Consider the following 7,671-nt stretch of genomic DNA (forward strand, 5'->3'; position numbering starts at 1 on the left):
GAGATCTAGAGAAATTATTATGCAAGTATAAAGAAAAACTAGTGGACCCGTTGCACCAAATGGCGCAGAGGCACGCTAAATCCATGTATGTGATGGAAAAAATATCCATGGTTGAATCCCTTTTAATATGAAACTTGGTGGATTGGTGTCTACAATGAGATGTATATACATATTTTATTTTGGTAGCGCAGAGTCCCATTTAAACAAATCCATGAAACGTGTAAAGCTGACAATTAAGCTCAATTAAGATGATACTCACAATGCTACTCTTCAACTTGAGAGGCAGCTTACTTAGGGGTATTGACACCTTAGCCATGATGATGCAACAATTTGTTAACATTCTTCGCTCAAAAGATCATAATCAACAGAAAGAGAAGCAGCAAACTAACAACCCAACTAACTGAAGAACATGTGCAAATGTTTTTTTTCAAAAAACAAACATTAATTCTTAATTGGTTTTGATGAACTCAATTATATTGTTACATATTTGTATCAATTTTTGTTCATACATAACTTCTTTCTCCGTTGCTTGTACCACTGAGGTCATACTTCTACCAATAACTACATTGCTCCCAGTATCAGGAAGGCCGAGCAGCATGAATATAAATATATATGAACGAGTAACAATTCCAAAATATAAAAGCAAGCTGCAGGCTGCTAAAATGGTTGGCCTGTTTTAGAAATGGTAGTAAACTACAACACATTGTAACATGGGCTCCACATTAAAGAGTTTTTTGCTTTGGAGCAGAATACAATGAAGTTATTATATCAAATTGTCTTCGTAGGCCTTCTTATTAGAGTTGAGTGTGATTCCTTATCAGGTTAATGCATCTTGACCCACAATTTCAGTCCTTCCAATAACTGACCAAGGGAAAAAGTTAGTTCGTGCTTGACAACAATAAGCACCTCGTTGGTGTGGTCATTGTTGTGTTGTACCAGATGATGCTGTCCATGTGTTTGTTTCTCCAGGAAGTCTATAAACATGATTGTTGATGGTTAATCTAATCAAATAACACCACCCAACTGTGCTTTGGAGGGTGGGTGCCTATAATATTGCCCAACACTATATGGGAAAAGTATTCCAAGTCATAGTTGATTGTATCGTAGTCATAGCATTGTCTAAATAAGTAAAATATGGATGACATCAATCTAGAAAAAAACTTAAACCATTCAGTCCAGAGAATCCACAATCCAAAATTCCATTCTGGATAAGATTGTCTACCCATATGTAGGCGTGGTAGGGAAAATAGCAATGGAAAGATGACTTGGAATTGAATATTTTCCATGAAACATACAAAATGACAACTAAATCAGGAATACCAAGACAAAGAAAATAATGTTTTGACTGTCTTCCTGCTACTGATTATCATGGTTACTTTAGTGTATGCAAGAAAGAAAATCAAATAAACACATGTCTTGCATACCAAAATGTCACTACCCGGACAAATGGTCTAAACAAAATCACGTCTGCAATCTTTCACATTTCGATCAAAGAAGCCCCAACAACACCATATATATACTTGAGTTTGATACAAAGCATGATGCATTTCTAGATGAAACGGTGGAAAGCCCTGAGCCTAAACACCATAGGCAAATGAAAGTGGAGTCGAACATATGAAATAGATAAGGATGCTACATACCCACCTGCAACTGATCTGTGGCACGGAATCTACACATCTCAAACCCTGTGAGAACCGAAACTGTTAACAAAGAGCGTGAAAAAAATGTTAGTTGCCATCCTAAAACTAACATACACTGAAGTATGTTGACATATTTAAAGAGAATTCATACAATCAGTGGATCATAGAAGCCCTGATAAGCAACACTTTTTATTAGAAAGATGCATTCACATATATTTTTCTAAAATCCCATGGAAATGTGTTGATCATTCCAGGGAAATATGAAATTCATACCAAAAAACCTAGGACACATATGGGAACAGTCTTTAAGGCAAAGCAAGTATTTCACTAATCAACACAGAAGCTTTGCACATTCCATGTTTCTGGAGTAAACATGGCGATGTTACACGACAGGAAGGCAACAAACTGGAAGTTTAACAGCTCTATGTGATTTGAGTACAGTTCAAAACAGAACCTACATAGGTAGCCTATGGAGCTGTAAACCAAGACAGAGGCCAAGGCAGAAAGTCGAACAGTGACAAAGGAACATCGAAGCATAAAAAAGTGTCAAAATATATTCTGATGTTGTTCAATATTGCTTTCAAAATCAGTACACCGACCAACCAACAGGCCTTGTTAGACCTTAGGTACAAAACATCAATCTATTATTCCAAAAACAAGAAGGTAATATACTTTAAGAAATTCAACAGTCAGACCATGCAGTCACAAATAAAAAAGGCAATATATTACGTGGAACGAGAAGTACAAATTGAAAATATAAATGGAAGACAAAGTTGCATAATTAGCATAATGAACAATAATTTGGATTAATGCATGTAGTAATTTTTTTAAATAATGCATGTAGTAAAGTTAGCACCATAGAAACACTGGTTTTTTTACATTACCCTTCCAGCTATTACAGATGAGCATATTCTTAGATAGAACTGGCTAATAAAATATAGGTTGCTCATTTAAGGCCTTTCACTATATATAGCTATTTTCAAATTAACCAACCTACATCTGATCTGTTGATAATAAACCTTAGTGGAAATTACACCCAAAAATCATTGGAATAAACACTACAAGTTTTCAGTTAACATGATATTGGTACAAAAAAGGAAAGTATTTAGACAAACATAATTGAGCGAGCTGCAGTGCACACAGGTCTTTTAGAGATAACTTCGGACAAAGAAGCATGATTGATTCGTGTACCAAACATTATGTATCAGCTAGAAACAAAAGGGTGGAAATACATAGTAATTACTGAAATGGTATAATTCAGGTGCATCCCACTGTCTCATGTACCATCCTAGCATAGTTGTTAGTCTAGGATATGCCCTGATCTTTTTTCGAGGCGTTTCTCTAACCACATGCATGTAGACTTACCTATCTGCCACCTCTTCATGTTGACAGGAGTTGTATTCATAATCTCATCATACACAATGTATTTCCTAAAGGGGAAATTAAGTACAGCCGTGTTTGGTATTTGTTCAGAAATGGCAAGTAGATCCCACCGCAAGATACCACCATATTGATTTTTTGTTGCTTTTATACTCATGTGATAGCAATATAGAACAACTTCAGAATCTTGACAGTATATATAACCCCCTATGATGCAAAAAAGTAATAAGGTATTTCTTTCAAAATATAGACTGAGTTTTGAACAGCGGGCATGAATTTTCAGTGCAAAATTCTTGATCTTATTCAGGAAACAAAGCCTAAAACTTATACATAATAGTGGTGAATCAAAAGCCTACAAAGAAATTGTACTTTCACGAATGGCAGAGCCTAACTATGCTTAATACCATCTTCGAACACCACTAAAAAGGAGCTGCTTACTTTCTCCGGTCGTTTCGCCTACAAAGGAGAGCATCTGCGTTATCATAACATAATGAGATACATAGGTTGGGCACATACCGCATGGCACATACCAGTTAGCAGATGAAAAGCCAGCATTAGGAAAAAAATGATGCTACTTATGCATGAACATCTATAAAATGGAGTGATGCAAAATCGCCTCTAGAACAACCCATAAGTATTAGTGGTAAAAGGAATTCTGAAACTATACACACATGTTCAGTAGAGTACAAAAGACAGATATAAATTAATCAGAGGAAAGTTGAATTTAAACCTGTAATTCAGTAGCAATAGACATCCGAGGAAACTTGAATTTAAATCCCTAATTCAACAACAACACAAATCTTCAACATGAAATTTTTTGAGTTACACTCCAGAAGTGAATTTCTTTGAGCTAGACTCTAAAAGTGAACAATTTTTGCATGGGTCACGTGTGTTGGTGCAGAGTTCATAAATGAACATGCAGGAGATTTAAATTCAAGTGACCAGAGAGGAAGGGGAAAGCTACATTTTGCATGGTTTCAATAACCATAAGAACTAACTCTACACTAACCATTCGCTCAAAAAAATCTGCAGTAACCATGTCTGCAAAACTTATGAACCAATAATAGCAGCGAGCGTCCAGTAGCAGTGAGCGTCAAGCCAGTGACCATAGCATCCAACAGACGAGCGTATGAATTAAATATATTCGCTATATAAGCAGTACACTTTTCAGTATAGCCTGAGATTGTTGTAGTAAAGGATGCACCTAGAATCTAGATCAAACATTCATGTGTACCCACAAAAATAGGATAGGGGGCATACTGATGAAAATATATATTCAAGTGTTTGATTATAAATTTAGTAAAGCAAGCCACCATGGGCAGGGTGGCTGAACAAAGAAATTTTGTATTTCTAACGAAACCAAAATCCTTGAATCTTTCTACCAGCAAAAATCATGTGGAACACTTCAAACATTAAGGATGAACAATTAATAGTAACATATACAGTTTATGGTGTCTAACTGTTGCCCTCACTGTTTTGGTAATTTGGTATTAATAAAATGAAAGATACATATGATGGTTAATTCTCGGTAATTATTAGCAGGTAGTCTTGCAGCTGTTAAAAAACATCCATTGGTTATTACTTAGTAATTTCCATGTAAATGAAAGATACATGACAAAAATATGAAATGATGGTTATCCCATATGTCTAAATGGAAGATAAATGGCAAAAGGAAATTGAATGGAAATGCCGAGTCATTCAAATGCATTTGAGATCAAAATAGATCATGCAGAAAAAATGGACTTAGCTATGTTTTAGTTATTCTGTTTTGTTTGCAGAGATTATGCCGCTTATAAAGATGTTAACCAAGAAATTTCCATACTTCAGACCAGCAAAAACGACTCTGGAAAGTTCATTGATAGCTAGAGATCTTGGTCCCGACAAGCAAAATAAGGAGCCACCGAGCCAGATCTTTATTTGATAAAAGAATATGGCATTTTTATCTCTCTGTTCTCTAAAGCATACTTCATTTCTCACTAAAATACATGCAAAAAACTGCACATAAGAAACATCACATATCTATAGAATATGTTAGAGCCCAGACCTCTACAAAAAACTACACATAAGAAACACCACGGTCGTAGCAGCACGAGCAAGAGTTGGGATTTCGCATCTACCTCATCTCTCCCCCCTGCACTCATCTAGTCTCCTTGCGCCAAATAAACTCATCCTGGAAGCAAATGAACTCTCAGAAATCACAGTAAAACACACACATCAACGACACAACACAATAGATAAATCAACAAGAATACAAATTAGTTCCTCCGTCAAATTTTCAAAACAGATTTACCAGCATATGTGAACTAAGGACTGGGACGGGCAACTCAAATGTTACGCCACCTGCAAAAACAGAACCTCCTCAGCAATCTCATAGATGTAGGACAAGGCCGGTAAGCAAAAATATTTTGATGATGAAAAAAATGTATAGATCACTGAAAAAATAGTGCGCTATAGCGTCGCTAATAGCACGCTATAGCATATTGAGAATTGCCTCGCTAAATATATTGGTGTACAAACGTCTCACTAATAGCACGCTATAGCGCGATATAGCACACTAATAGCATATTTTAAGGTCGCCGCTATTTTGCTGTAGCGCGCTATTTTTTTCATTGATATAGATACATGCGTTGAGAAACCGATTATATACATTCAGATTGAACAACTCAACTATGTCCCAGAAAGATCTTAAGCCCAGAGGGCAGAAACCGATTACATACATTCAGATTCAACAACTCAACTATATCCCGAATGAGTTAAGCCTAGAGAGCCCTTCAAACTGAACCAAAAATAGTGAGCCCACAAAAATGAACAACACAAGAGGCCGTTTGTTAGCAAATCCAACAATAAACAATCTTATAATTCTTAAATTTATAACCCTTGCAGCACAGGGGCCTTTCCACCTGGATCTATCGTCGACTGGCTGATTGGGTGGCGCACCCATTGCTCCAAGGTAGCAGGCAGGCACCTCCAACTCATCTTCCTCCTCTGCACCAAAAAATGTTAAGCCAAATTGGAGAATGAAAGGCACCGCCTGGAGCACATTCCGGCATGATTTAGAGGACACCTAGGAGAAAAGGTAGGAGGATGAGGGCTGGAGGTGCAGTCGAGGAATGCTTACATGACAAGGCAAAACTGGCTGGGAAGAGGGGAGATGGGCACTTCACTTCGGAAGAAGAGACAGGTGGAGGGTCAGTGGCACCATGGACATGGCACGGTGGTCATGCCGAGCCGCCTTCCTTGCAGAAATCAGATTGTACCCCCGAAAAAGACGGATTGAAGGAGACGTCGAGCACATCCGTTCCTCACCATGGACCACCTTGGAAGCTCATGGTGTCCAGCCACAGACGCTGCTCCTATCCTCACCACTGCCACTGATGGAAAGGAGGAAGAGGCGGGCGGAGGAGGCTGAGTACGGGCTGGGATGGATGAGGAGGCGGAGCCCCGGCGGGCCGGCACTCTAGATGAAGGATGGAGGAAGAAGCGGGAGGAGCGGGCGGGATCCTAGCGGGGCTGGAGCCTGGATGAGGAGGCGAGGGATGGAGGCGGGGTGGTGAGGCGGCTGCCGGATTGGGGAAAAGAGCCTAGGTTTCCACGCCCAATGGATGCACATCGCGCGTGAGGAGAAGATTAGCTGAAACCTTTCCGCACCTTTTCACATCTCACCCAGCCAATATGCGTAAGACACAAGCCCACCAGTCATAGGGCAAAGAAAACTACCAATAGGTGAAAACCAGATTTACCTGTACATGAAAATTGGACGGCTCAGACAAGCCAGTTGACCAAAACAAGCTCGATCCAATGGCCGACGAAGTCCCAATCTGGGGGAGCACCGTGAGGCCAAGTTGGCTAGCCTCCTTATATGTTAAAATCTTTGAATGCTAGAATGAAATGTGATCCTAAGTTTGCTACTTCACCTATCTTTATTGATGATAAGGATTATGAATTCTCTGTCGACCCATAGTTAATTACTTTGGTTGAATCTGATCCTTTCATTGGTTATGAAACTGAAACTGTTGTGGCACATCTTACTAAGTTAAATGACATAGCCACCCTTTTTGCTCATGATGAGAAAAATCGCTATTACTATATTCTTAAATTATTTCCGTTCTCATTAAAGGGTGATGCTAAAGCTTCGTACAATACTCTTGCTCCTGGTTGTGTGCGTGGTCCCCAGGATATGATTCATTACTTCTCTAAAAAATATTTTCCTGTCCATAAGAAACAAGCTGCCTTATAGGAAATATTTAACTTTGCGCAAATTGAAGAAGAGAGTCTCCCACAAGCATGGGGGAGGCTTCTCCAATTGCTTAATGCTTTGCCTGATCATCCTCTTAAGAAAAATGAAATACTTGATATCTTCTATAATGGACTAACTGATGCTTCTAGGGATTTCCTAGATAGTTGTGTTGGTTGTGTTTTCAGGGAACAAACTATTGGGCAAGCTGAAGAATTATTGAATAACATATTGAAAAATTATGATGGTTGGACTCCCCCTGAACCATCGTCTAAAACCACTCTGAAGAACAGGGGTATCTTATATCTTAGTCCTAAAGATATGCAAGAGGTAAAGAAATCTATGAAGAAAAAAGGTATTAAAGCTGAGGATGTCAAAAATTTACCTCCTATTGAAGAAATATATGGGCTTGATACA

General features: G+C 38.5%; 1 long non-coding RNA gene across 1 annotated transcript; it reads right to left on the minus strand.

Moving 5' to 3' along the window:
* Window positions 1-537: 537 nt before the first annotated feature.
* Window positions 538-6,631, minus strand: LOC123102568 (uncharacterized). Its single transcript, XR_006449056.1, has 4 exons — window positions 6,139-6,631; window positions 5,921-6,005; window positions 5,311-5,360; window positions 538-5,190 (listed from the first exon to the last, which is right to left on the minus strand). It is a non-coding gene; the product is annotated as an uncharacterized lncRNA (long non-coding RNA).
* Between the last annotated feature and the right edge of the window lie 1,040 nt (window positions 6,632-7,671).

The sequence above is a fragment of the Triticum aestivum genome, chromosome 5A (genome assembly GCF_018294505.1).
Source record: "Triticum aestivum cultivar Chinese Spring chromosome 5A, IWGSC CS RefSeq v2.1, whole genome shotgun sequence".
Classification (NCBI taxonomy): Eukaryota; Viridiplantae; Streptophyta; class Magnoliopsida; order Poales; family Poaceae; genus Triticum; species Triticum aestivum.